Below are 27,926 nucleotides of genomic sequence, written 5' to 3' on the forward strand. Positions count from 1 at the left end.
AAAGATAAGATGTTTTATCTCCATCAAATATTGTCGGCACTTGCTCAAGCACACACCATCTTAGTTGAGAGAAATCATGATTTTGTTGGATGTTATGAGATACCATGGGGGCAGTGAGTTTTTTTAGTGTTCAAACAACTCTGATGTTCAATCAATCTGATTTTAATTGATCTAGTAGTACATCCCACATAGATTAAGCCACAAGGGCATGAGATTACAAACACTACAAAAGTAGAAGAGCAAGAGGTCACAGCTCTAATTTATAAGCAATCCCTGTTGAAAGGTGTATCCGTTGTCTTCCCACAAATGAAGTGTCACAGTTTGATTGATTCTTGGATTTTTTTTTTTTTTTAGTATGGATATAGTTAGCCAATCATGGAAGTCTTTTTCAATCTACGTCATTATGTCTCTAGTGGGTGCGTTGCTTTTTGCGGGTTTCAATAGCATTTCAAATCCTTAGACACCATTGGTTTTCTTCTTCCACATTCAGTCCAGTATTATCTGGGAAAAGCTCTGAAAAATGTTGAGATATTAATTCTCCCAGATTTGAAAAGAATATTATAGCAGCGAAGGATCTCTGCCTATCTACTTCTTTTCAAAGAGATGAACCCGTTCCTGCTCCTGACGAAGATAGCAAAATTGAGTTCTGTCGAGCAGTAACAGTACTTCTTTGGGACTCAAATAAATTCTTGATTGCTTTATCTTCATTTTTATGACTGCAAGATATTAATTTTTGATAGAGTTGTTTGTGGATTTGCAACCAATTTTAATTTTACACTTTGTGTAAAATAATATTAAATAAGATTTTTCACAGACAATTATATTGTCTAAAAGAAACAAGTAAAAATTTAATAAGACTTGATGATGTACGGGGTGGACTCATTTAGGCAGTCACTTGGTGCTTGTCACCCACGAATTATTGGCCTGGGGTAAAAACTGTGAAAATCGTTACAGTTCCCCCCAGTACTGAGGTCTTAATTAATCAATATTGACACAGGTGCTTACTCTTGATGTTTAATGCCAACATGCTATCATTCAGCCAATTTCTGATTTGTTCCATTTTTGAATTATCTCAAATATTTCATTAGGCTTATCTGGATCTATCTGATGTGCCAATTGGATACTGTCTGCATAAGCAAACATTGAAAACCCAATGGATTATCCTAAGGTAAGTAATGGTACTAGGAAGATATTGAATAGGAGAGGTAAAAGAATTGAACCCTGCGGTTTGCCAAATTCGTTGGGGAACTGGTCAGATAATGTTTTGTTGAAAATAACCTTAGAAGAACAATCTGCAAAGTATAAAGTAAATCAGTCCATTACTTCCTGGGTTATACCTATTGTCCAAAGACGATTTAATAGTAGGTCATGATTAATTGTATCAAACGCGGCAGATAAATCCAGTGATATTAGAAGAGTTGATTTATGGCGATCTAAATGATATAGAATGGTTGAAGTCAGGCCAATCAGTGAGTATTCTGTCAAGTGGTGGTGTTTAAAACCCATTTGAGTAGGATGCAGTACCTTTGTTTTTTCCACAAATTCTGAAACCTGGTTAAAGACTATTTTTTCCTTGAGTTTTGCTAAGAATGGAATGTTGGATATCGGTCAATAGTTGGATTTTTCAAATGCAATTATCTTGTAGTCTTTAATTATTGGATAGATTGTGGATTCTTCCCAAGCTTTGGGAACCGATCCTGTGGACAAACTAGTTTTAATTAAATCATGTATGTGAATTCTGAAAATTGAAAAGAATCGTTTTAAAATGTATGGAGGAATTATATCTGAACAAGAGCCTTTAAGATTCATAGAATGTAATGTTCACTGAATATCTGCCAATGATGGTAGATAAAAACATGAACAGTTCGAGAACGATAAATTTGTTTCATCTTCTTGCAAGGGTAAGAAATTTTTTTGTGGTTGATGATGCAGTGTTGATATAATATTTTTTATTTTTTCAGTAAATTCATTCACAAGTTTTTGCGCATGTTACTACTAATTTTGTCCTTATCTTTGTCCATTGAAAGTGATCTAACATCATATAATACTGAGGTATTTTTAGATTTGAAAATATGATTTGAATATTTCATTTTTGTATGGTTGAGTCTAAGGGCTCCTTTACAAAGCCATGTTTATCGCACCGTGACGTTTTATCACGTGCTATCCCCCATGCTATCCGAACTACCGCCTGCTCAAGAGGAAGTGGTAGCGGCTAGTGCGGCCGGCGGTTTAGCGCGCGCTATTACGCACGTTAAACCGCTAACGTGACTTCGTAAAAGGAGCCCTAAGTTTGTAATAGTGTGCGTGTTCCTTGTATTTGTTTAGATTTGTTAAAGATTTATTTTGTCATCATTTTCTCTCTAAGCATCATAACTGCTTTTTGAGTAGTGTGAGTTCTGTCATAAACCAGGGAGTAACAACATTCCATGCTACTGATGCAGGGAAAGCAGTGGCTTCCCCCATGTCTTTCTCAATAGCAGACTATGGACTTTTCCTCCAGGAAATTGTCCAAACCTTTCTTAAAACCAGCTACTTTATAAACTCTTACCACAACCTCTGGTAATATATTTCAGAGCTTAACTATTCTCTGAATGAAAAATAATTCCTATTGATTTTAAAATTATTTCCCTGTAACTTTATCAAGTGTCCCCTAGTCTTTGTAATTTTTGACTGAGTGAAAAATTGATCCACTTATATCCACTCAGGATTTTGTAGTCTTCAATCATATTCCCCTAAGGCCCAAGTCCGGTCCTCGAGATCTACTGGCAAGCCAGGTTTTCAGGATATCCACAATGAACATGCACGAGAGAGATTTGCATACCAAGAAGGCAGTGCAGGCAGATCTCTCTCATGCAAATTTATTGTGGATATCCTGAAAACCTGGCCTGCCAGTAGAACTCAAGGACCGGACTTGGGCAGCCCTTCCCTAAGCCATCTCTTTTCCAAGTAGAGCCCTAACCTTTTTAGTCTTTCCTCATATGAGAGGAGTTCCATCCCCTTTATCATCTTGGTCGCTTTTCTTTGAGCTTTTTCTAGTACCGCTATATCTTTCTAGAGCACAGGTGTCAAAGTCGGTCCTCAAGGGCCGCAATCCAGTCGGGTTTTCAGGATTTCCCCAATGAATATGCATGAGATCTATTAGCATACAATGAAATCAGTACATGCAAATAGATCTCATGCATATTCATTGGGGAAATCGTGAAAACCCGACTGGATTGCGGCCCTCGAGGAGGGACTTTGACACTCCTGTTCTAGAGATAAGGAGACCAGAACTGAATGCAATAATCACCATGAAGCGATACAGAGGCATTATAACATTCTTAGTCTTGTTAACCATCCCTTTAATAATTCCAAGCATTTTGTTTACTTTTTTGGCCGCCACCTCATATTAGGTCAGGGATCTCAAAGTCCCTCCTTGAGGGCCACAATCCAATCGGGTTTTTAGGATTTCCCCAATGAATATGCATGAGATCTATGTGCCTGCACTGCTTTCAATGTATATTCATTGGGGAAATCCTGAAAACTCAACTGGATTGCGGCCCTCAAGGAGGGACTTTGAGACCCCTTCATTAGGTGGAAGGTTTCATTGTATTGTCTACAACAGAGGTCCCCAACCCTGTCCTGGAGGACCAACAGCCAGTCGGGTTTTCGGGATAGCCCTAATGAAAATGCATTGGGCAGATCTGCATTCCTATCTTCATTATATGCAAATCTCTTTTATGCATATTCATTAGGGCTATCCTGAAAACCTAACTGGCTGGTGGTCCTTCAGGACAGGGTTGGGAACCACTGGTCTACAATGAAACCCAGATCCTTTTCTTGGGCACTAACTCCCAAGGTGGGCCCTAGCATCTGGTAACTGATTTGGGTTATTCTTCCCAATATGCATCACTTTGCATTTGTCCACATTAAATTTCATCTGTCATTTGCCACTCTTCCAATTTCCTAAGATCTGCCTGCAATTTTTCACAATCTACATGCGTTTTAACAACTTCGAACAGTTTAATGTTATCTGCAAATTTAGTTAACTCATCAAAGCTTAGTTACCACCACTAATATTATAACCTTTCACACCATGTTCCTCAGAATGCCACACAAAGTGATAGTGTGGTAGCCGTCCTCATGGGAACCTTGTAGAGTGTAACTTTTCCAATAAATAAACCAATAATTTCATTTGGATGTGCTAAAATCTCTAGTCATCTCTGTTTATAGTCATTTATAAAGTGCCAGTGCTCATATTTAGATAGATCATCTTAACTACCAAATGTGTATGCAAAAATGCCACTTAACTTAGAACAGCTCTGCCTCAATCCCCACTGACGCGTTTCACTCTTTCATCAGGGTCGGGAAAGGAGAATGCAGAATAGTTCAAAAACTTAGCATTAGTTAAATCCATAAAGTGTTCGCCGGGATTGCAGTCGGCCCCAGCTTGAGGGAGGTCCAGACACGTGGCACACATCCGCGCCAAGAACAAATCCCTCACAGCAGGAAACACGAACGGTTGCTGTCACCGCAAAGGCAGCAAACAGCCAAAGGAAAACGCAGCAGCTGAAAGGAAAATAGGGAAGATGGCCGCCACTGCCATAACAGAAAAGGCACCAAAAACAATAAACCCAGAACCAGGGTGAACACTAAAATACGAGGAAGGACAGGCGCTAAGGGGAGAAAGCAAACCAGGAACGTGCATAACGTCTGCAGTCATCCAGAGCTTTAATTACCCCTGGGACACTGCTGCCAATATCCCCCCCTCAACACAGACACACACATGCGAACGGCATAAACAGAGCCCCATGACACGAAAGCAGCACTCTGAAAGGGATCACCAAAACATAAGCTGGCCTAGCCCAAAAGCTACCTTAGAGAGGGGAGAGGAATAAGGGAAACAAGTACTCATAGTTGTTTTTTTTTTGGGGGGGGGTTTTGCTGAATAAACATACAGTGCTCACTGTCAGTTTGTCACCATTTGCCCTCAATACGCTGATCTCCCTCTGGGTGTACATTTGCTCATTATTACTACTACTAGGTTTGATTGTTTTTAAGTGAAAAGGGAGCATGGAGTGCAGGCCATAGGAAATGAAATAGGGACACCAGGGACGGGTAGGCAGCAGACATAACCAGCTATACCCAATACAGGCACCCAGGAGGCCTGATCACCAAGTTCAATGGAGCTAGCAGAGCTAACATAGGAGCTGAGCTGCACCAAGCCACTTCTACAGGCCAAGTTGAGCAGTAGAAGAAACCAGGAGCAGGATAAGGACCATCCATTTGCCTGCGGAGACAGAGAATACTGGAGTACCAGTAAGCAGACCATCACATATATGCCAGAGCTCAACTTTGAGCTCTCTATCTCTGTCCGCTGGTAGGTGGACTAGATTCATCTGCTGCTGATAAGGAAAAATATTTTTTATTTTTTTTAAATTAAGAAAAGGGAAACAAGTATCAATTGGAAAATATAGTAATTTTTAAATTTGCACTATCTACTATGGAATACATAATTACTTGAAGTTCACAGTCTAGACATTACTGCTTTTGCAGTATTTAATGCCTCTCCTAACATAACGACTATTCTGGGTAAGCAAGGATGAATCCTGACCTGATAAACTTAAGAATGCAATAAAAGCTACAATAAAAGAACTTTATCCTTCAAACCTTCAAGTTCCTGCTAAATGAGATTTCTTTGAAATGCAGATCAGCTGAACTAGATTAGTGAATTTTAGCTCCTGTCAACATCATAACAAAATACAAATACAATTGTTCAGCGGCCTTATCTCCATGCTTCCATCTGCTGCCTTGTTATTTACTTTCCTTGATTTACTATGCAGATCTAAATAAGGCATATCTAGGAGGGCTTACAACACAATGGCTTCTTAAGCTTTACATCAAGGTATTTGAAACTGAAGCTCTGAAAGGCTGCCATCAAAGACATATCTCTAATGAACTTCCATATCAGAGAAGGTTTGGTATTTAATACTGCTGTGAAAAGAGAAAGCTACAAATCAGAATGGCCTAAGAAAGAAAATGCCTGTAAATCTTGATGAGATTAGCAACTAAAAGAATATACCAATAAAAATGATGATGGCTACAAAGAGTTAATTTCCAACCTTTGCAAAATAAAGCAGTGTCAAAAGAGGAAATCAGTTGACAAGGTTAGAAAGTCAAAGAAGATTTACTTAGTTTTATTTGCAGACTGGTAACAGTTTTTGCTTTTGGCTCTATCTAACAAGCCACACTCAAAGGCAAAACAGTTTGAATTAACTCCTGCAAATCAATGGCTTTCATAAATAAAATTTCAGGGTCATTTTAATCTTTTACCATTTATACCAAAATTACAATTACATCTTAATCTGACCATTTTCATCTTCTACCCACAGCATCACTGAAGGTAGAGGAAAAAAAATATGTCAAGCCGGTTAAAATTAATTCTGAAGTGCAATTTTCGTTACAAATCATAACCTTAGCTTAAAGTACAATTAAAGCAGTTAGTTTCTTAATATTTTTATTCCATGAAAAGGCAGTCTCCCGGGTTAAGAATAAGTTACTTTTTTAAAGCTGTTCTTAAGTTGGATTTGTATATAACTCAGAACTTGTAGTTTTTAAGATTCTTGCAGCTTACCTCTGCTCCCAGCTGACAAAAGGGCCAACTGCCCCCCACAGTGTTCCCTCTAAGGTACAGCATGCATGCACAACCACACTGTTCTTAATGTGGCCATGCATCATTCCTGAATCTGCTACAGGAGAAGTATAGGAGTTTATGCCGCTAGAAATACTGCTCAGTGAAATCAAATGAAGCTGCAACTGTGTTCTTAAGTACGCGTCATACTTAAATCAGGCATCTGGACCTCAGGGACTGCCTGTAATTATTTATAACACCCACAAAGAAGTGCACATGCCAATAGAACTGGGACAAATAATTCTTTATTGGAAAAGACCCTTTTTGACACTGCCAGTGTTTCGGCTCTTGCCTTGCCTCAGGGGTCTACAACAATATGCAAAAAAAAAACCATGAATTCAACTATACATATTCAAATAACCATAAAATATCAAAGCTAGAAACATAAAATTAAAACTATACCAGCACATTTCTCATATCCTGTTTCTATTACAACATATATATATGAAAATATCTGTTTGTGATTTATATCTATTCAATCATATCAGATTTTCATGTTGTATTCAAATAAAAAGATAAGAAAATCAAAAATACTACTAAAAACTGTATTAACATTTCATTCTGAGGATGTGATAGATCCAAGATGGCATTGAGGACAGATGCTTGATGCGGAGCTCTCCACCAGCGCTGGTATTTTTTTCCCTTCTTCCCCCTTACCTGAGCTCTTTTTTTTCCTTGCTGTTTGCTGCCGAAGTGGCAGACTTTTCTTGGCAGTTTGCTCACAACCGTGTTACAATGGGAAAGAGTTTCAAGTTTATTTAAGGTTTGATAAAATCGTTTTTTCATAAAATTACAAAGTGATGAACAATAAAAAAAACAAAAAAACGGGGGACACAGATGATTATTGGGGGAATCACTAACATACTTTCAACGAGAGGGAAATAGAGGGAGGAACTACAAATTAGTATAGGAAAGAAAACGAAGAAGGGAAAAAACAAAAAGGGAATTTAATTGATCAAGGCTTACCTACTTTAGGTGGAGATGTCTCTGGTCTGACCCGACAGGGGCAATACTTATGTTCTTATGTCAAATGGACTCTAGGTTCAGATTAAAGGCGTCCCTGAATAGGTAGCTTTTTAATTTCGCTTTGATCTTGTCAAGGGTTTTTTCTTCCTTTACCAGGGCTGATAGCAGGTTCCAAATTTGAGGAGTAGTAACTGAGAAAAGTGTGTTTCGCCTAGTGTTAATTGTTCATAAGAATGGAATTGTGAGAAAATTTTTATCCTCTGATCATAGAGTACGGAAAGGATTATAAGGGATAATGACTCTATCCAGGAATAGTGGGGCTTTAGATAGTAGGACTTTAAATGTAATTACTGCCAGTTTGTAAGTAATTCTATGTTTGATGTGGAGCCTATGCGCGTTCTTTAATAAGAGTATGACGATCAAATTTCCTTTTTCCTGTGATAATACACAATATAGCAATAAAAATTATTTGTAATCTTCTAATTTACTTTTGAGTGATGCCTTTGTAGAGCGAGTTACAATAATCCAATTTAGATATTATTAGGGTATTCAAGGAAGAAACATCTAAAAAATTGACCAAGGATCTAATCATGCGCAGCCTGTGGAAACAGCTTTTGACAACTGAATTAATTTGATCATGATAGTTTAGTTTATCTAGGATTGTTATCTAGGATTTTTATCTTGCCGACCGACTGGATCAGAGAACTGTCGATGCAAATTGCGTAATTGAGGAAGGGAGCTTCCCGCCCAAATCCTTCGGTGATCAGGACCTCCAAAAATCTGGTACAGATGATGCTGGATGTGGGACTGACATGCCAATCGAGGGAGACATTCCCGACTTTTGGAGAAATGCCAAACTCTGTGCCGAACCTTAATTTTGATCGGGTTTCCCTTAGCCCGATCCAGGGACAGGCTCCTCTCAAACCCGGAAGAGAGAGAGAGGCAACTCAGTTCACTCGAGAAGAGGCGCAACTATTGAGCCCTGGAGAAGCAGTTGGAGGACAGTTATCAATGGAGAGAGTCCCCGCTGGTGCCCAGACAAAGGCACTCAATATAGAGACTGGTAAGAAGTAGGCTTCCGTGAGTAACAACGAATACTTTGGAGAGTTAGTTAAGCCTGCAGTGGTAAATATGGATGAACTGTGGAAAACTATGGTAATCATGGACTCCAATCTAAAAAGGCAGTATCTATGGTACGTTCCGATTGTGCCTCTATTAGCTCCCAGGGAAATGTTAAGAGAACAAAGTGAGAATATAAAGAGACGAAGAACAGATTAATAAAATAAAGACTTTAGTAATGGAGATTGTTAAAGAAAGATCTTTTATTCAGAAAAAGCTGGAGTACCGTATTTTCACGCATATAACGCGCGCATTAAACAAGATTTTACAAACCGCGCATAACAATGTGCGTTATGCGAGAGCGCGTTATACAATTGTTTTCTGTCTTGCTGGCGCCCTCCTCCAACTTCCTGCAGCGTTCGCTGAAAGCCGCAGCAGCGGCTTCCATGCGCCTCCTGCGGCTGGGAAGCGTTCCCTCTGACGTCGTGACGTCAGAGGAACACTTCTGGGTGAGCCGCAAGAGGCACATAGGTTCCGCTGCCCGCGCGCGCATTAAACAAGATTTTACAAACCGCGCATAACAATGTGCGTTATGCGTGAGCGCGTTATACAATTGTTTTCTGTCTTGCTGGCGCCCTCCTCCATCTTCCTGCATCGTTTGCTGAAAGCCGCAGCAGCGGCTTCCATGCGCCTCCTGTGGCTGGGAAGCGTTCCCTCTGACGTCGTGACATCAGAGGAACACTTCTGGGTGAGCCGCAAGAGGCACATAGGTTCCGCTGCCCGCGGCTTTCAGCGAACGATGCAGGAAGATGGAGGAGGGCGCCAGCAAGACAGAAAACACCGCATCACAATAGAATAGGCATTACAATAGAAAACCTGGGAAACAAAATTACTTCATTGGTAAATTCCCTGCTGGCGGCATTTGCTGATAGTTAAACTAGCTCAGCTAATATTTCTTGTGAAGTCATTTTGCATACGAAGCAACAGTTAGATAAATAGGACTTAAACGCTGGCATGGATTATGAAAGTTCAATGAGGAGTATGCGCGGTATACGTGTGGGCGTGCTATACCAAAATTTTCTTACATAAATTCCTTTTTCCTGCGCACTATACCCATGTGCGCGTTGTACACGTGTGAGCGTTATATGCGTGAAAAAACGGTATATGTAAAATAAGCAGAGAAGAAATAACTTAAGGTTGTTAAATTTTCCTAAATCTTCAATAAACATCTGCAGTGAAAATGGTTTGGAGATATTTGAAAGACTTTGGTGATACCAACGGAAAGTTTACCACCAATAGATGGGGCTCAATATATTTCCTTGTGGAAGAAACAGGATAGTTCAACCCCTATTGAAGTAGTAGAAATGGAAAAAGGTGGCATGAATTTGACAAATATTTTGGAGAACTCACTAGAAGTACGGTAATAACTGAAAAATCTACTCTCACAGTGACAATTGCCTTGCGGCTCAATAGAGATTTAATTTTTCAAACTTACTTTAGACATATGAATGATACATTTTTCGGTTCGACAATTCATGTCTTTCCAGATATATCTCAAGTGGCACAGAAGAGAAGATTTTTTGGGTTTACAAACCCAGGGTTCAAGCTTTGGGTGCATCTTTCATTTTGAAATTTCCTGCAAAGTGCTGTGTTTCACTAGAGGGGAAAAATTTTTCTGTTTTTTGAGCCAAAGCAATTGTTGAAATTTATTATGGGGATGGGGGTGAGTGATGATTGATCCAATAGCGTCATCCGCAGTGTAATGAACCAGATCTCGGGGGTTTTCATTATGTCTTCCTAAGCTGTCCTTAAAATTTATATATATTTCTTTATTGTTATTTTCTGTTCTTAGATCACCCCAATTTGTGGACTAAATAATTAATTATGATTTCTTATAATGCTTTGTGCTATACATTGGGATTCTTTATTTCTAATCTGTATTCAAGTAATACTTACTTGCTTAAATTTTGAAATTTGAATAAAGTTAAAAAAAAAAAAAAAAAACACATTTCATGCTATCAAATTTATCTCATGTCTTTTTTATATTGCATGTATATCTAAAAAAAAATGTGTGTGTAAACCATCAAATCTGGCGCAGTGGTTAAAGCTACCCTGAGGTTGTGGGTTCAAACCCACACTGCTCCTTGTAACCCTGGGCAAGTCACTTAATCCCTCCATTGCCCCAGGTACATTAGATAAATTGTGAGCCCGCCGGGACAGACAGGGAAAAATGCTTGAGTACCTGAATAAATTCATGTAAAATATTCTGAGCTTCCTTGGGAGAACGGTATAGAAAATTGAATAAATAAATATCATATTCATCAGCATATCTTCAATTATATTTTTTCACAGGCAAGGAGTACAGTTACACACTGAAGGAACAGAATATATATTAGGGTAACAATTTGGGGGCAAGGGGATAAAGCAGATAAAGATCAAATTATCAGGTAGCTTAGTCTATCAACTGTCTGATGCTGTAGCTCAGGGTATCTCAAACTGTGGGCCGAGGCACACTAGTGTGCCTCCTGAGATTCCAAGTGTGCCACAGCACTCTGAGGAGGAAGAGAGGCGCCTGCCAGCTGACTTCCCTACGCGGTACAGCGCCAGCGCTGCCCAATTTGCCGAAGGCCTGCGTGTTTCCCCTTCTCTCTAGCGTCCTCCGACTTCTCCCCTGGCCTCCCAGTCTCACCTTTAAAGCTAATTACAACAGCCTGAAGAGGATCAACAGTAGGTAAAATGATTTTATTTTCAATATAGTGATTGAAATGTGTCAGTTTTGAGAATTTATATCTGCTGTGTATATGAAAAATGAATGGAAAAAATTGCATTACAATTAGTAAAGGGGATGGGATCTGGGGCAGAGCTTGGGTAGGCCTAGAGAGGTCTATGGTTGGGGTACTCAGTGGATATTTGTTAGACTTAGTGGGTACTTAGCTTGAAGTAGTTGAGAAACACTGCTGTAGGCAATCAGCTGGCACCAGTGCCTCTACTTCTCTCCGGCCCTATTCCCTGCTGGCACCTCCTACTAGCGTCCCAGGGCCCATTGGAAGGCCTCTGCACATGTGCAGATTTGACGTGATGATGTCCATTGATATGCGTGATGCTATCACAGCGACATCCGCACACTTCTGGGTACCTCAAGCCATGGCCAGTACCTTTAGTATGTCCCGGCTCTAGAAAGTTTGAGAGACACTGCTGTAGCTTATGGACTGTAGTGTCATTCATGGGCAAATGTGGATGAGTGCGCGCTTGTTTCTTAGTCCACATCAGCGGGTAGGAGGTAGGAAGGCTGTAGTTGGGGTGTTGGAAGGTAGTAACTGCTTTCCTGAATCCATCATGTTTTCCAGTGCTCCGATAAGTGTGGGTAAAAGGTTCCACAGTTTTGGTAGGAAGTGGGTTAAGGATCATTTGCGAGCATTTTCAAAGGGTAACAAACATCCTGGAGGTATGTTAAGTAGTTTTTTATCCTTAGAGCAAAGAGGCTGTCTGGGTATGTAGGGAGTTAGTTTTGTTGATATGCAGCCTGGCACCCTCTGATAGAAGTCTTTCTGGGCTAGCACGAGGCTCTCGAATATTCCACGTTTGTTTATGGGTTGCCAGTGTGCTGAGTGTAGGGCAGGAGAGATGTGGTCATGGATGTAGAGGTTCTTTAGGAGGTGGATCACTATATTTTGGACTCTTTGTAGTTTGTGCAGGTGTTTTGCTGCTAGGCCGATGAAAAGTATATTGCAGTAATCCATACGTGATAGGAAAAAGACAGTGGAATTGTACGAAGCCTGGGACCACCTCTATGGCTGCCACCATTGAGCCCAGGACCTGCAGATAATACCATGCGGTCGGAGACAGACTTAGTAGTAGGTCCAATATCTTTTCTGGAGCCTCTGTCTGCATGGCTCTGGAAGAAAATCCTGGCCTACAGCCATGCTGAACAGAACTCCTAGGTACTCCAAGCACTGGGTCAGCTCTAAGTGACTTCTTGAAGTTGACTATCCATCCCAAGTCCTGCAGGAATTGGGCCACTCTCAAGACTGCCAGTTTGCCCTCTTCCTTGGATGAGGCCCTGATCAGCCAATCGTCCAAATATGAGTGTACTTGGATCCCTGCCTTGCACAGGTGTTCTGCTACCACCTCAATCACCTTGGTAAAGGTGCGAGGTGCGGTGGCAAGGACAAAGGGGAGAGCAGAAAATTGGAAATGCTGCTCCAGTCCATGGAACTGCAAGTACCTCCTGTGAGCTAGAAAACTGGAAACGTGGAGATAGGCTTCCTTCAAATTGAGGGAGGCAAGAAATTCCCCAGGGTGCCACCGCTACAATGACTGACCGAACGGTCTCCATGCAGAAGAACTTTCAGCACATCATTGATCGACTTGAGGTCCAGAATTGGCCACCAATCATCTGAGTCTCTTTGACACTATAAAGTATCTGCACAAGCCCGAATCTTCATCCAGAACTGGCACTATGGCACGAAGATCCAGAGTCTTTGCACCACTGCCCAGCTCCAAGGGCTCTCTCCAGCAGGCCAGCCAGGGAATCTACAAAGAGGTCCAGAAGGGAGACGCAGAAATTAACCTTGTAACCTTTTTTAACAACCTCCAGGACCCAACGATCTGCACTTATTTGTGCTAAGATCATTCAGTAAGCCAATAGCTTGCCCTCTATCTAGGGGGAAGGGGCACGCAGCCGCTGACCTGCACCCACTGCACTTTCTTTTGAAGGCTGGAGAGGAGCAAGAGCCAGAGGCTTCCTGTCTTCTGCCCCCACTGAACCTCTATCATGACCCCCGATAGGACTTCTGCATTGTTAGACCTCCCGTGTTAAGATCAGAATCTTTGAGAACCTCAAATTCCCACAACCCAAGCTCCAAAATGCCTGGGCTCTGCTGTCCAGCAAGGCCTTAGGGCGACAGTCCATAACAGTAGCCATCAGGCCATCCAGACCCTTTCCAAATAGTATCTGCCCCTTGAAGTGAAGCCTTGATGAGGGTGACTTTAGAAGCCGAATCTCCTGCCCATTGTCTGATCCAGAGCATCCACTAAATGGGGATAGAATTGGCAGACACTTGCTCATGACTTTTATGATGTCATACAGAGCATCTGCTATATAATTCACCCCAGAAAGGATCGTCTGAGGGTCCTCATCTTCCCGGGAGACCAGAACCAAAGCTAGCCAAGGATGGCAAGCATGTGCCACAATGGACGCTGTGGTTGGTGCATTAATTTCTAAGGCTAGAGCTTCAAATTGCCCCTTGAGAACCACATCAACCTTGAGATCCCAAGTATCCTTCAAATTACACTACCTTCATGGGCAAGAAGTCCACTTGGTAACCTGTGCTACCAGCGAATCCACTTTCGACACACAAACAGCTGTTGAAAATTCAGAGCCATGGGGTAAAGCTTGGCCACTAGCAGAGACCCCCCCCTGGAGATTCTCAGTAGTCAATGACTAGCTTTGTGATGTCAGGTTGTGAAGGAAAGAATATGTTTGAAGTCACTGAGTTTGAAGTCACTGAGTTTGAAGTCACTGTGACATGCAAGCTGCTGGAAATTCCAGCTGCAATTCACACAAGAATTAGCTACTACCCCAGGAGCGCTGATGCCTTGAACAGCCGATACAATATGGGGTCTTCTCCTGGTCCAGGGCCACCACCGATTCCTTTCCACTGGTCTCGAGCAGAGAACCAGACTACTAGGGAAATTGCATCCTGAGACAATAAGGACATGGAATCGGACCTTCCAATCTCTCAGTTGATGTCACACTTGACCTCCTGGTCCAGCTCTGGGTCCTTGTCTGCACATGGCAAAGGATGAGGACCAACCCCTGGTGCCACAACTGTCATGCTTTCAGCAGATGCTGGGGGACGGACCCCAGCAGTTTAAATAAGCATTCCACATCAGGCTCATAAAATATGGGGTGAAACATTGCACAGGGGTCCTCGATGAACCTGGCTGGAACTCCCTAAAGGTCCTCCAGGTCTCTGCAACATTCATGCATTTGCGCTTCACCAAATCTCCTTTGGAGTGCTTTGACAAGGGCCTCTTCCCCTGGGATCGAGCCTGCTCTAGATCCCCAGCTCTGAAGGACTCAGAGGCTGAGGCCAAGGCTCTTGCAACTCCCCCACATGCCCCAGGGCACACAGTACAAGGACACTTTTCGGCCAACCATCCAGCACAAATCTGGCATGATACAGGGATATAAAGACTGAGGGGTCCATCCCTATCAATTTAAAGCAAAATCGAGGGGGTTTGAGGCAGACAGAGGCTTTAGAAAAAAAAAAAAAAAAAGTTTAAAATCCAAGATGGCCAACGCCAGCAAATTTGTGCCAAAAGTGGAGGTGGGAGGGTTGTGAGATTATCTGCCTGCTGACCCTAGATAACACATGTTACGGTAAGTAACAGTGCTTTATACCAGGACAAGCAGGCAGCATATTTTCACATGTGGGTGATCTCCAAGCTAACTAAAAATGGGATAGTGGGAGAGTTGGCCATTAAGAAAATAAATTTTGAAATACTGCTTGGCCGAAGTGACCATCCCGTCTGGAATAAGATTCCAGACAGTTGTGAGATGGAAATGTATGAACTGAGGGCCAAATAGCAGCTTTATAGATTTCATCAATAGGAGTGGAATGAAGGAAAGCAACTGAAGTTGCCATAGCTCAGATCTTGTGCGCTGTGATACGACTAGTTGAAGTTGAGCCTGAGCATAACAGAAGGCGATTCAAGCTGCCAAACATGAAAAAAATAGATCTTTTGGATACCGGTAGGGCCAACCTGTTAGGATCAAAAGAGACGAACAATTGAGATGTTTTGTGAGATTGTTCTTCAACTGCCGGTCCACGGTGCGACCGATGCGGTGTTATCTTCGAGCCAGTTCCCTCTTCCTCACCGATTCAGTGCACAAAGCCACGGGCAGTGGCTCCTACGCACATCCTGCACCTGAACCGGAAGACTTCTCTCTTGACGTTGCAACGTCAGAGGGAAGGCTTCCAGATGAGGCACGGGACACGCAAGGAGCTGCTGCCTGCAGCTTTGTTCACTGCATCAGTGAGGAAGAGGGAGCCGGCCTGAAGATAATACCGGGGGCGGCATAAAATGGCCAGGCGGGAGCAAGCCAGAAGGTAAGGCATAGCATGGAGGGAGGGAGGGAGACAAAAAAAGTAGGGGGGAATGATTTTATTTTTGAATTTAGTGATTGAATGATGTCAATTTTGAGAATTTACATCTGCTGTCAGTATGCTTTGTGTAATTTAATTTTGTGGTTAACCATTATGTGTTGTTAATAAGATTATATTGTGTATCTGTGAAAAATGAATGGAAAAAATAGTGCTACAATTAGTACTATTATGGGGGCGGGGTCTGGGGTGGAGATTGGGTAGACATGGGCGTGGTCTGGGCCACAACTTAGCCCATTGTTCTTCAACCGCTGGTCCACAGAATAATTCTTTTATTTCTGCCAGTCCATAGGTATAAAAAGGTTGAAAAACACTGATATAGAGAGTAGTGGAAATTACATTTTTGAAAATAGCCACGTTTTCAGAAGTTTTTGAAATAATTGGAATAAGCCCAAATTATGCAGCTGGACATGAAAGTTATTCCAAAGCTCAGAATAAGGAGGAGCGCTTGGGATTATACAATTGTTTGGTAATGTGAGATTTGAAAGGTCTAGTAGAGAAAAGTGTGGACATGGATTATTCATATCTAGTGATCTGAGTGGCTTCCTCAATTTTTCCCCAAAGAGCTCATCACCTAAGCAGGGAATATTGGCTAGACTTTCCTGCTCATTGGCAATCAATAAAGCTGACATTCTGGGAGGTGACATCAAAGGCAACAAAATCAGATCTGATCATGTACTTAAGGGTTTTGAGGTCATCGGTAATATGCTGGAAATTGAATAATTGGTCATCTGGGATTTATTGTTCATAATGTGACAAACTATGAACTGACTTCATATAGAAGGTTATAGCTCAAAATGCAGCTGGTTAGTATTGACTTCTGAAATAAACAACAGCCATATTTATCCAATGTCCTTCCCTTCCTGCCTATAGGGGTACTAGCACATGTTCTGGACTTGCTGGCTTTTTTCAGAGCGGATTCTACCAAAAGTGACTAGTGACGCAGTTGAAGCTTGTCAAAACCTGGGCAAGACTGTAAAGAGACTCTAACTGGGACCTATAATGGTGTCTCCCAATTAACACTCTATCCTTTAAAAGGTTATGGAATGGGAATTTGAGACAGTCCTTTGGTATCTGTTTATAGTCTAGAGCACAGGTGTCAAACACAAGGCCCGCGGGCCAAATCTGGCCCACCTGGCCATTTTATGTGGCCTGCAGTGACTGTGCTTGAGGACGATGCGGCGTTTCCCTCATTGCCATCTTCGGATGTTTTATCTTCTGGCCGGGTCCCTCCTCACTGCAGTAGTCATTTGTGCACAAAGCCGCAGGCGGCGGCGGTGGCTCCTCACACATCCCACACCTCATCCAGAAGACTTTTCTCTGACATTGTGCCATCAGAGAGAAAATTTCCGGTTCAGGCACAGGACGCACGTAGGAGCCGCCGCCCATGGCTTTGTGCACAGAAACGACTGCGGCAGTGAGGAGGAGGGAGCCGGCCAGAAGGTAAACACCCGCCGGAGGGAGGCACCTAGTTAAGGCACAGAATGGAGGTAAAGGGCCATGTTGGGACCTGAGAAAGATACAAATGATAGAAGGAAGGAGGGAGGGAGGGTGTATAAACTTGGGACATAGAATGAAGAGGAGAGGGGAGCATGAGCCATAGAATGGAAGAATGGAGCAAGTGAGGGAAAGAGATGCTGAGGTGAGGGAGGGAATAGAAAGGAATAATTGGGTGTCTGAAAAAGGGAAAGAGATGGTACACATGAGGAGATGAAGAAAAAGGAGAATTGTTGGGCAGAGGGAGGGATAGATAATTATTGGACATGATGGTGGGAGAGGAGTGAGGTAGATGTTTTATCTTCTGGCCGGCAAATGGATAAGGTGGCCCTGGATACACAGTTAAGAGCCAGAGATTGGGAAAAGGTGGTTTGGAAAACAAAATCACCAGACAACAAAGATAGGGGAAATAATTTTATTTTAAAATTTAGTGATTGAATTATGTCAATTTTGAGAATTTGCACCTGCTATCTATATTTTGCACTGTTCAGGAAGAAAATGCATTTGTTTCTATTTTTCTGAGGTTGTACTGCATGCAGTCTTGAATGTTAGGGTTTCGTTTGAATATATTAGTACTTTTAGTTTGTGGTATCGTATTTGCATAGGGGTTATCTGTGTGCCGGTAGGAATGAATGTTGAGAAGCTTACAGTGTGCTTTGTGTTGTTTAATTTTGTGGTTAACCATTATGTGTTATTAATATGATTATATTGTGTGTATATATATGAAAAATAAATGAAAAAATAAACGGTATTACAATTAGTACTATTATGAGGGCGGGGTCTGGGTTGGAGATTAGGTGGGGTCTGGCCCGCAACTTAGCCTGTGTTTTAGATTTCAGCCCTTTAATGTGACTACACCCTAGTCTACAGCATCAAAAAGTTCAGCTCTTGGCTCAGATTCTGACTCCAGCTTAACTGAGAGGGTTTGACCCATTTGCCTGATTTAACAGGGTAAAGATTTCCTGCAAGGTAGAAGAAGAGATGGATCTGAAGAGAGCTCATATGATTCTGCAGCTGAGAGTTCAGGGAATTCAGAAGAAGAATGGTTGGATAGATCTGAATCACAACCTTCAATATCATGCTGTGGAGACAAGGATCTATGCAATATGACGTCGAGGTGGTCAAGGAGTATCTTACTGTGTCAAGGAAAATGTCAAGAAATATTTTTGGATCTTCTGCGATGTTGATCCAATGTACAGGGTGAGGCGCTTTGATGTTATCAGTGATGCAGCAGAGGGAAGGCCACGAAGCAGCTGCCTCTGTTTTGGAGGCGTCAGAGAGGAGGTATGTCAGGCTCATGGTGGGAGAATCGGTGGGGTTCCTCTGCACAGAGGAATGGGGGGAGGGATAGAAAGACGCTGCAGAGGGAAGACCCGTTCAGAGCACTGCCGCTCTTTTTGGAGGCCTCAGAGCTGCTGCACAAGGGGATGGGAAAGAGGTGAGGAAAGATGCTGCACATGGGGGGGAGGGTGAAAGAAAATAGGAAAAGTTGGGGTGGAGGAGAGGAAGGGAGAGATGACAGGCAAATTGGGCAGTGCTAGTGTCAGGGATGGAGTCAGTGAGGCTTCGGTGGTCGATCTTAACTAGGTCTTATTTTGGGGGTAGATCTTATTTTAAGGGAAATACAATAAATACATCTTGTGCTGCTCAGTGCTCTCGATCTCCGCCTGCTGGTAGATGGACATAACCATCCGTCTGGATTCATCTGCTGTTGGACAGGGAAATGTTAGATTATCGCCGCAAGACATCCAAGCATTAAGCACAACCTAAGTCTGCCCATAACACTCCTCCCAACACGACCACTTAAACTCTGGATGCATTGCAGATAAAAAGCTTAACAAAATGTCTAGGACAGTGTTCTTCAACCTTTTTACACCTATGGACCGGCGGAAATAAAATAATTATTTCGTGGACCGGCAAACTACTAAGACTACTAAGACGCCGCCCCGTCCCCGCGAGGTCAGTCCCACAAACCATCTGATCCCATCCGCACAAGCCTCAAATAGTTATGATTTTATATTGAACATATTTTATTAAAGTATAAAAAGAAAAAATATTCTATACAATTGTCATTTTATAAATACAAATAATACAGGGCAAAAAATCAACAAAACCCCTGTCTCCCCTTCCCTTCACATATATCCTCTCTACTATCAAGAAAACTGAATAAGCCAAATTATTACAGAATGCTACACAAATATCATGTAACAGAATACCACAGTCACACATGACAGGAATGGTGTTAGGGGAGTGGAACTGGTCAGAGAGAGCCCTAAGACAGCTGGAAGCTAAAGAAGCACTGCCTGGGCTTTGCACTCCCCAGTTATGTCTAGCAAGATACATATTTCAAATCTGATATATTTGAATCACAAGCAAGAAATAAAATTATTTTTTTCTACCTTTTGTCATCTCTGATTTCTGTTTTCATTGCCTTTTCACTCTCTTCCAGCCAGTGTCTGCCCTAAGAACATAAGAACATAAGAATTGCCACTGCTGGGTCAGACCAGAGGTCCATCATGACCAGCAGTCCGCTCACGCGGCGGCCCTCTGGTCTAAGACCAGCACCCTAACTGAGACTAGCCCTACCAGCGCACGTTCTTGTTCAGCAGGAACTTGTCTAACTGTCTTGAATCCTTGGAGGGTGTTTTCCCCTATAACAGCCTCTGGAAGAGCGTTCTAGCTTTCTACCACAAAACTTCCTTACGTTTGTACGGAATCTATCCCCTTTCAACTTTAGAGAGTGCCCTCTCATTTTCCCTGCCTTGCAGAGGGTGAACAACCTGTCCTTAGCTACTAAGTCTATTCCCTTCAGTACCTTGAATGTTTCTATCATGTCCCCTCTCAATCTCCTCTGCTCAAGGGAGAAGAGGCCCAGTTTCTCTAATCTTTCGCTGTACGGCAACTCTTCCAGCCCCTTAACCATTTTAGTCGCTCTTCTCTGGACCCTTTCGAGTAGTACCGTGTCCTTCTTCATGTACGGTGACCAGTGCTGGACGCAGTACTCCAGGTGAGGGCGTACCATGGCCCAGTACAGCGTCATGATAACCTTCTCGGTCTCTTCAGTCCAGCAACTGCCCCTTCCATTCACTGTCTGTCTTTCCCTGCCATCTCTCCTCCTGCCCCCCAAACCACCCCCCCCCCCCCAATTTGGTCTGGCTTCCATCATCTTCCTTCTGTTCCCCTCATGGTCTGGCATCTCTGTCCTTCCCTCCCCCCTGTGGTTTTTAGCATCTCTCTCTTCTCATTTCCTCCACTCAGATCTGATATCGTTCTCTGCTCTCTCTTCCCTTTTCTTCTCTGGTCTTCCTTCTCTATTTTCTGCCTCCATCTAAATTAAATTCTTTCTTACTATTTAGTCCTGTTTCCCTCTTTTCACCGTGTCTACCCACAGCTTGTCACCCCTTTCCCTCACCCCTCCATTATCTTATTATTTTCTTCCCCCTTTATTTATCTCCTCCTTCCATCCAGTATGTGTTCTTTCCCCACTTCCATTCAGCATCTGCTCTCCCCTCTCAACTGACATCCATCTGCCTTCTGCTCTCTCCCTTCTTCTCACTTCCATCATCTGTCCCCTTCTCTCTCTCATCTCCTCCATTCCATCATCTGCCCCTTCTCTCTCTCCCCCCCCTCAACTTCCATCATCTGCCCCCCTTCCCCTTACCTTTGCAGGTCACTTTCTTTCCCCTGAGGGTGGCTCATGTCAGAGGGGAAGCTTTGGCTGAGCAGAACCGCTTGCAAGGAACAATGAGGTCGATGCTGGGGCCCGTTGCCGTTTGAAGGAAAAAAAAAAGGGACCTGCAAAGGCGAGAGGAAGGGAAACCTCCAGGACAGCTGCTCTTTGCCCTCCTTCAGCGGCCCAAGAGTCCAGACCACCAGCGGCAGCTCTGTGTGCTTTTAACTTCGGCACAGAGCTGCCCCTAAGCAGTAGTTTAGCGCGGTTTCATGAGGCAGCCTCGGGGCCTTTGCTAGGCCGGCCCGCTTCGATGATGTGATGTGGGCCGGCCTAGCAAAGGTCCCGAGGCTGCCTCATGAAACCGCGCTAAACTACTATTTAGGGGCAGCTCTGTGCCGAAGTTAAAAGCACACAGAGCTGCCGCTGGTGGTCTGGAGGTGCGGAGACAAGGCAGGAGGCAAACGCGGTGGAAGGCAGGAGTCCCGGCATGGCGACTGCAACAGGAAGTTGCAAGTCAGCTGACGCCGGCCTTTCGTTGCGGCGGGGACCGAATCCTTCGCGGACCAGCAAGATTTTTTTGCGGACCGGCACCAGTCCGCAGACCGGCGGTTGAAGAACTGTGGTCTAGGATATAAGTTTTGAAAAGCAATCTGAACCAATCAGGGCCTTAGGCTCCTCCCTCTGTGTCTCTGGATACCAAGGTAGGAGCCTAAGGCCCTGATTGGTTCAGATGCCTAAGGCCCTCCCCTGGGAGCCCTGTCTGAGCCAAAGCCAATCAGGGCCTTAGGCCCCTCCCTATGCATCCCAAGAAAAGGAAGGCCTGCCATTTTGGAATGACAGGCCTCAGGAGCAGGAGGGACTGTGCATTCCTCTTGCTCTCAACTTAATTTCCAGGTATGGGAGAGGTTTGGGGGCATCCCTCCTGCCAATTTTTTTTTTTAAGGTGAATGGGGGAGGGGAGGAGTCAGTTGGGGGGGAAGCTTGCAGGGGAGGTCAGTGCAGGGGAGATGCACGATGTCAGGAGGTAGTGGGCATCCTTCCTGCCCATTTTGGCTGGTGGGGGGGTCACAGTGGGCATCCCTCCTGCTTCCATTCTGGTTCCGGGTTTGGCAGCATGGCATTTTTTTTATGGGCCACATTTTGTGGTCATAGAAAAAAAATGATAAAAACAGGCAGACCTGCTGGTTTTTCAGGTTGGTAGAAGTGATCATTATTTTTCGTACATTCATCAGTTGTCTAGTTTGCATGGGTTCTAATATTAATTACCTTATTTGAATGGCTGAGTCGGAAAATGAGCATTTGTACGGAAAACCACATGGTGAGTCGGTTTAGCAACAATCAGAGACTTTGGTGTGTGTAGCAATTAATTCCCCCCCTCCTTCCCATACATTAGATAGATTGTGAACCTGCCCGGACAGGAAAAATGTTTGAGTACCTAAATAAATTCATGTAAACTGTTCTGAGCTCCCCTGGGAGAGTGGCATAGAATAACAAGAGAAGTATTTGTGCATTTTAATCCTCTTAATCCTAACAAACTTTCAAGTAAACAAAAACTGCAAAACTTGCTGTTTAATTTTGCTCTATGCTAGGTATTTACTTATTGGTTGTCAATATTCCTTATTAACTTATTTTAATATAAAATATATAACCTACAGATTTAAATTTAAAATACAACCAGAAAATATACAATATACGTCTCGTCTGATTTGGACAACTTGGAATTTACTATAATTCTGGGAAAGCATTTGCTCTTTATAAACATGTATATCACAAATCCAATCCACAATGAATTTTGCAAGCTTAAACTACTTGCAAGGATCTCAAAATTCGCTTTCAGCACATCATCCTGTGTTGGATTACTTTCGAATCTGAAATAGCACTCCCTACCGTAAATGCATTTCAACTTATGAAACAGACAATTATATTTTGTAATTGTTTGGATTTTTTTTTTTTTTTTTGCTAAACGGTCTGTATAAAGTTAGTGATTTCCAATTCTCTAGATACTAGACAAGTGAGATTGCAAGGTATGAGATCAGCTGTGCAGTAACTCAAGTTGGCCAGACAGGCCGGGTGGCAGCTTTCTAAGCTCTTCCAGCAATCCACGCGCTGCTGGGGCTGGGGAAAGGCAGCGACAACACTCGCAGGGTAATCAAAAGATCAGCATCAGACAGCCCTTGCATAGCACACGTGTCCGCAATTATCCAGAGCACAAACTTGGACAGGTTTTACTCAGAGAATTCGTTTAACAAATTCCTAAAATCACAAAAAATAAGTAACAACCGAAGCTCTTCCACGTGGGCCCTTCTGCTGGTTTTTCTCCTGCTTTGAGTACTAGTCTGCCGATGCTGGAGAATATTGTTGTTATGTAAAATACTGCACAGAAAACCGTTTGCCAGCATCTGTAGCGATAAGCAGAAGGAAGCTATGAAGTTTAGGACCGATCTGTTTAATAGGCAAGAGTGTGATTGCAGATAATAAAGGTCCTGCTCCTCCTCTCAAATATCCTAAAAGCTTAATTAAATGGTCAAAAATATTGTTAATATCATTACCAGGAACGTAAAGCCCATGTCTTTCACACCGGCAGACTCAAGCCTACAAATCAGAGGAAAGACCTCCGTCCCATTTCCGCCCACTCCAAACTCTCACTGGAAGAAAAGCGAGCTGAAGAGGAAAAAGCAAGGCAAGAAGGCGACCGCTGAACTTACCAAACACGAGACCGTAGAGACCCTCCCCCCCCTTAACTCGCTTGGCGAGTACGGGGAACCACGAAAGCCTTCAGCCCGACTGGACTGTGCCGACTACAGCGCCTCAACCACTGTCACACACACAAATTAAACATTAAATAGTAATAAGACGCACAACACTAGAACGAGAGAGTTGGACTACACAGGTTTAGAAACCGTATGTCCCTCCGCGGGCCAGGCTGGAGGGTTTCCAGGCAGCACTAGCGCTATTTCTGTGCGTCTGTGAGGGGAGTATATCTCGCGCTCTCTCGTGAGTGAAGAGTGCGTGCGTGCCCGCCCGCGAGTTTCACTGGCGATGTAATAGTAACAACACAAAATTGTGTACAGGCCAGCTACTTTTAGGCGCCAGAAAAGTGAAAGAAATTTCACATAACTAGAAGCATCTTTCGAAAACCGGATTTTGTGGTCGGGGGAGGGTGGAGATGGCAGGCTGGTTATAAAGTGTGTATGCGGGAACTAAATTGTCAATAGGGACCAAATTAAAGAAAGGGTAGCGCGGAGTAGGACATTGTTATGGTTTGGTGTGAAGCGTCCTATGCGACGTCACATCCACCTGCTGCTATGTTAACAAACACGTAAAAAAAAAATATATATATATATATATTTTGGGGGAAAGTTATTTCTTCATCTTTGCTCTCCGAGTTTAACAGACGGGAAAACAAAACCCTTATGTTGTGTTGGCAACGTCCAGTGTCTATAACTTCTTCATAGGCTTTGGGGAGTGTACACGGGGATTCCATGTGAAGTGCGAGAAAAGGACCTTAGCAGCATCCAAAGAAATACTAGATAGAACAGGAGTGTCAAAGTCCCTCCTCGAGGGCCACAATCCAGTCGGGTTTTCAGCATTTCCGCAATGAATATGCATGAGATCTATTTGCATGCACTGCTTTCATTGTATACTAATAGATCTTATGCCTATTCATTGAGTGAATCCTGAAAGCCCGACTGGATTGCGGCTCTCGAGGAGGGACTTTGACACCCCTGAAGTAGAAGGAAGAAAGCAGGGTAGGGGGCCAACAATTATCGCCAGGACAGGGATATTAGATGTAGGCTAGAGCTAACAACTCGGTCTTTCTTTTCTTGCCATAAAATAGTATTTTTTTGCCTTGATGCTGAAATCCCCAATGATAACCACACTGTCCGTGAGAAAAGGAAAAACCTGTAAAACCAACTGAAATCTTTGCGGGCTGCAATAACTTTTGTTTTTCATTGGGCCAATATATAAATTAACCAGTCGGTGGGGGTGAGTGTTGGTTCAATAAAAGGTGTCATGCGCCGCAAGGAGTGCGGTTTTCTTAAGTACCACAAAAGATTTCAACAGTGCAGACATGTTAGTGTCTGCAGACAGTAACATGTGTTACTGTCTGCGCATTTTAAAGTGAAGAAGTGTGAAATATAAAGGTTTTGAAGCGTTTCCAAAACTTTAAGCTTCTGCTGGTCTTACCCAGGACGTGGTGCATGGAAAAAGTCCTCGAGCAGAACAAGTTTACTTTTAGAAATAATGAAAGGTTCTCGATAATTGGAACGAGTAATGGAGTATATTGAGCACTGTTTTAGGACAATGAGTTGCAGTTGGGAGTATTTTTTTTTTTTTTTCGGCAGTCCCAGCAGTATTTGTGGCATGTAAACTGCAAACATGCAATTATTTTTCAGTAGAAACCATTGCAATTAATGAGTAACAAGTAACCTAGCAAGGGGCTTAATATACTGTATATTATTAAACTAATTACCAGATATATGAGAATAGTATTTCTCTGGCGGAAGTTTGTAGTTTTGGAATTTTGTGGACTTTTCTCCCAACTCTTGCCCCCCCCCCTCCCCCCGATATATACTAATGATATTGGCGACTGTTAAATTTAGCAAAGCAAAGCAAGTGTAGTGTTCTGCTTAAGTAAAAACGGTACCGCTTAACTTCCCCAAAACAATATTGTGACTAGAAGCTTGTTGGTATGGATTCTTACCCAGACAACTGAGTTGCTAAAGAGACTTAAGAGTGCAATTGTACTTCTGCTGTCTGTGCTGAGACGTGATAAAGGGAAAGTGATAGTATAATGGAGAAACTGGGGACTTGTTTTGTCCGCAGGGTGTACAGCGCTGCGTACGCCTTTCGGCGCTGTATAAGTGATAAATAGTAGTTGTTAATCGAAGGCATAAACCGTACCATATATTTCTGAAAAGGACAAATCAAAGTAAGGGGAATAAAGGTGTTTGCTTTCCACTACTTTCTTAATAGATTCCTAGCTAATGATCTTAGAAGTGTCATAATCTATTCTGAAAGAGCATCTGTTTGAACATTAAAAATGAAAAAAAAGTGCATGAGGCAGCTACGACTAAACACGTAGAAGGTGCCTTATATAAATTCAAGATCACACTATCTATAGTTCTGCTGCATATTCACCCCTGTGTGGAATGCTTTCCTTGGGTTCAGGAGGTGAAAGTTCAGCTCTAGGGTATGTACGCTGCTCCTGAGAAACGGGCGGGGGGGGGGGGGGGCATGCGCTGTTAAATATATTTGCTGCTTGCTCTTCACTGTTTTTAAAATCCTGCCCATTATCTTAACATTGTGTAAATAGCATCTACCTGTGTTAGCCACTGAAACGATATCTCTACTTGTGGTATTTAAAAGGTGAACGGACCCTTAGAGATGCTTAATGGAAGTTTTAAGAAAGTTAAACGCTGTCCATTACTATCAGCCAAATTACTTTGCTCATAGTGCAAAGATTTTTATTTTTTTTAACGATACATAATGAACGATATAAAGGACTAGTTTACCCTAGAGCGAACATTTTTTTGACAAAGAGGCAAGAAAAGAATAATTTCAACGATAAGAAAACTTTTCTGTGATGTGTCTTAGGTGTCAGCAAAGCAGAATTCTGACTATTCCGAATTTTCTTTTAAAGAATGCTTGCCATTTTAATTTTTTTTTTCTCATTCTCTCTTTGGCACGATTTTTATGTATTGTCCCTTCATGCAAGAAAGCCTAACCGAATATAAATTGAATTTACTATAGCAGAAGACATATACTTTGAGCACTACAAATTTCTATTTCCAAAATTATCAAAACAATGTTTACTTTCTGAGGGATATTGTGAATAGTATGAAACAATTACTCTAGTGCTGGTTTGATTTGTAAGCACTTGCATTTTGCTAGTACATGAAATATACATTTTTTACATGCTTGATGTTTATTTGCAACTTTGAATCATATTCAAAAGATCCTCTTTTCCTTGTTCTGGAAATTATTTTGCACGCATTTTTGGTGACACTAAAGCTTAAGATGCGTTAACAGACAGTGCATACTACATGCTGCATATCCTATTTTATACCATTGAACCATGTGACATAGCACATGATAAGCTTTAGTAAAAGGGCCCCCATGAAAGCATGTTCTTATGTATTTTTCATTCAGCAATAGCCAAATTCTGCTTGTACTACTGTAGTGAGATGCACTGAAAACCAACTTTACTAAGTCAAGTTTAAGAAAATAAAATATAACATTGGTAGAGTTACAGCACCATCTATTGTCAAACTCTAAAACTACAAAAAGTGCAATGTATATTGCTTGATCTAATTCAAGAGCTCAAATGGGGCCACAAAACCTACATTTGGGATCCTGACCTGGGTGGTTTCTCTATCATTCTGCATCTGTAGGAGTTCACACAATTTTATATAGCTGCAATCATGGGGTCACAGCTACAAAAAGATTGATGAGCACTAATCTAACGTGTGTGCTCTGTTTATACTAATTTAAGGATTTAATGTTAAAATCTCAAAATTAAAAACAATGTGTCGGTATATAATTTGCTTGATATGTAGCTGGTAGTGGTAGTTCTTAATCTTATCTACATTCAAATCTTTATTAAGCAGATAAATCAAACACAATGTGTAATATATTCTTGTCCAATGAAAGGTTTAACAAGCATAACATTTTCACCCCCCTCCCTAACCCTCACCCCTGCCTTCCAAATCCCAGCTATCCTTCTTCCCCCCCCCCCCCCTCCATTGCATACCCTACTGCAAATTGACCAGGAAGCAGCATTACTGACATTTTCAGATGTGACGCGGACAAGAGGTCATAGCCTAAAACTGAATGGCAGCAGGTTCAGGACAGATGTCAGGAAGTTCTGTTTCACACAGAGAGTGGTGGG

At 42.5% G+C, this 27,926-nt stretch overlaps 1 protein-coding gene across 14 annotated transcripts in view; it reads right to left on the bottom strand.

Moving 5' to 3' along the window:
- The window catches only part of FOXP2 (forkhead box P2), a 979,918-nt gene extending 955,713 nt beyond the window's left edge, over nt 1-24,205 (bottom strand). For 9 of the 14 annotated variants that reach the window (XR_004540577.1, XR_004540578.1, XM_033957711.1 and 6 more), the window contains exon 1: nt 23,740-24,203. The gene's annotated coding sequence lies outside the window, so the exon portion shown is untranslated. The other 5 variants (XM_033957714.1, XM_033957713.1, XM_033957727.1 and 2 more) reach the window with 4 other exon arrangements.
- Nucleotides 24,206-27,926: the final 3,721 nt, after the last annotated feature.

This window comes from Geotrypetes seraphini, chromosome 9 (assembly GCF_902459505.1).
Source record: "Geotrypetes seraphini chromosome 9, aGeoSer1.1, whole genome shotgun sequence".
NCBI lineage: Eukaryota > Metazoa > Chordata > Amphibia > Gymnophiona > Dermophiidae > Geotrypetes > Geotrypetes seraphini.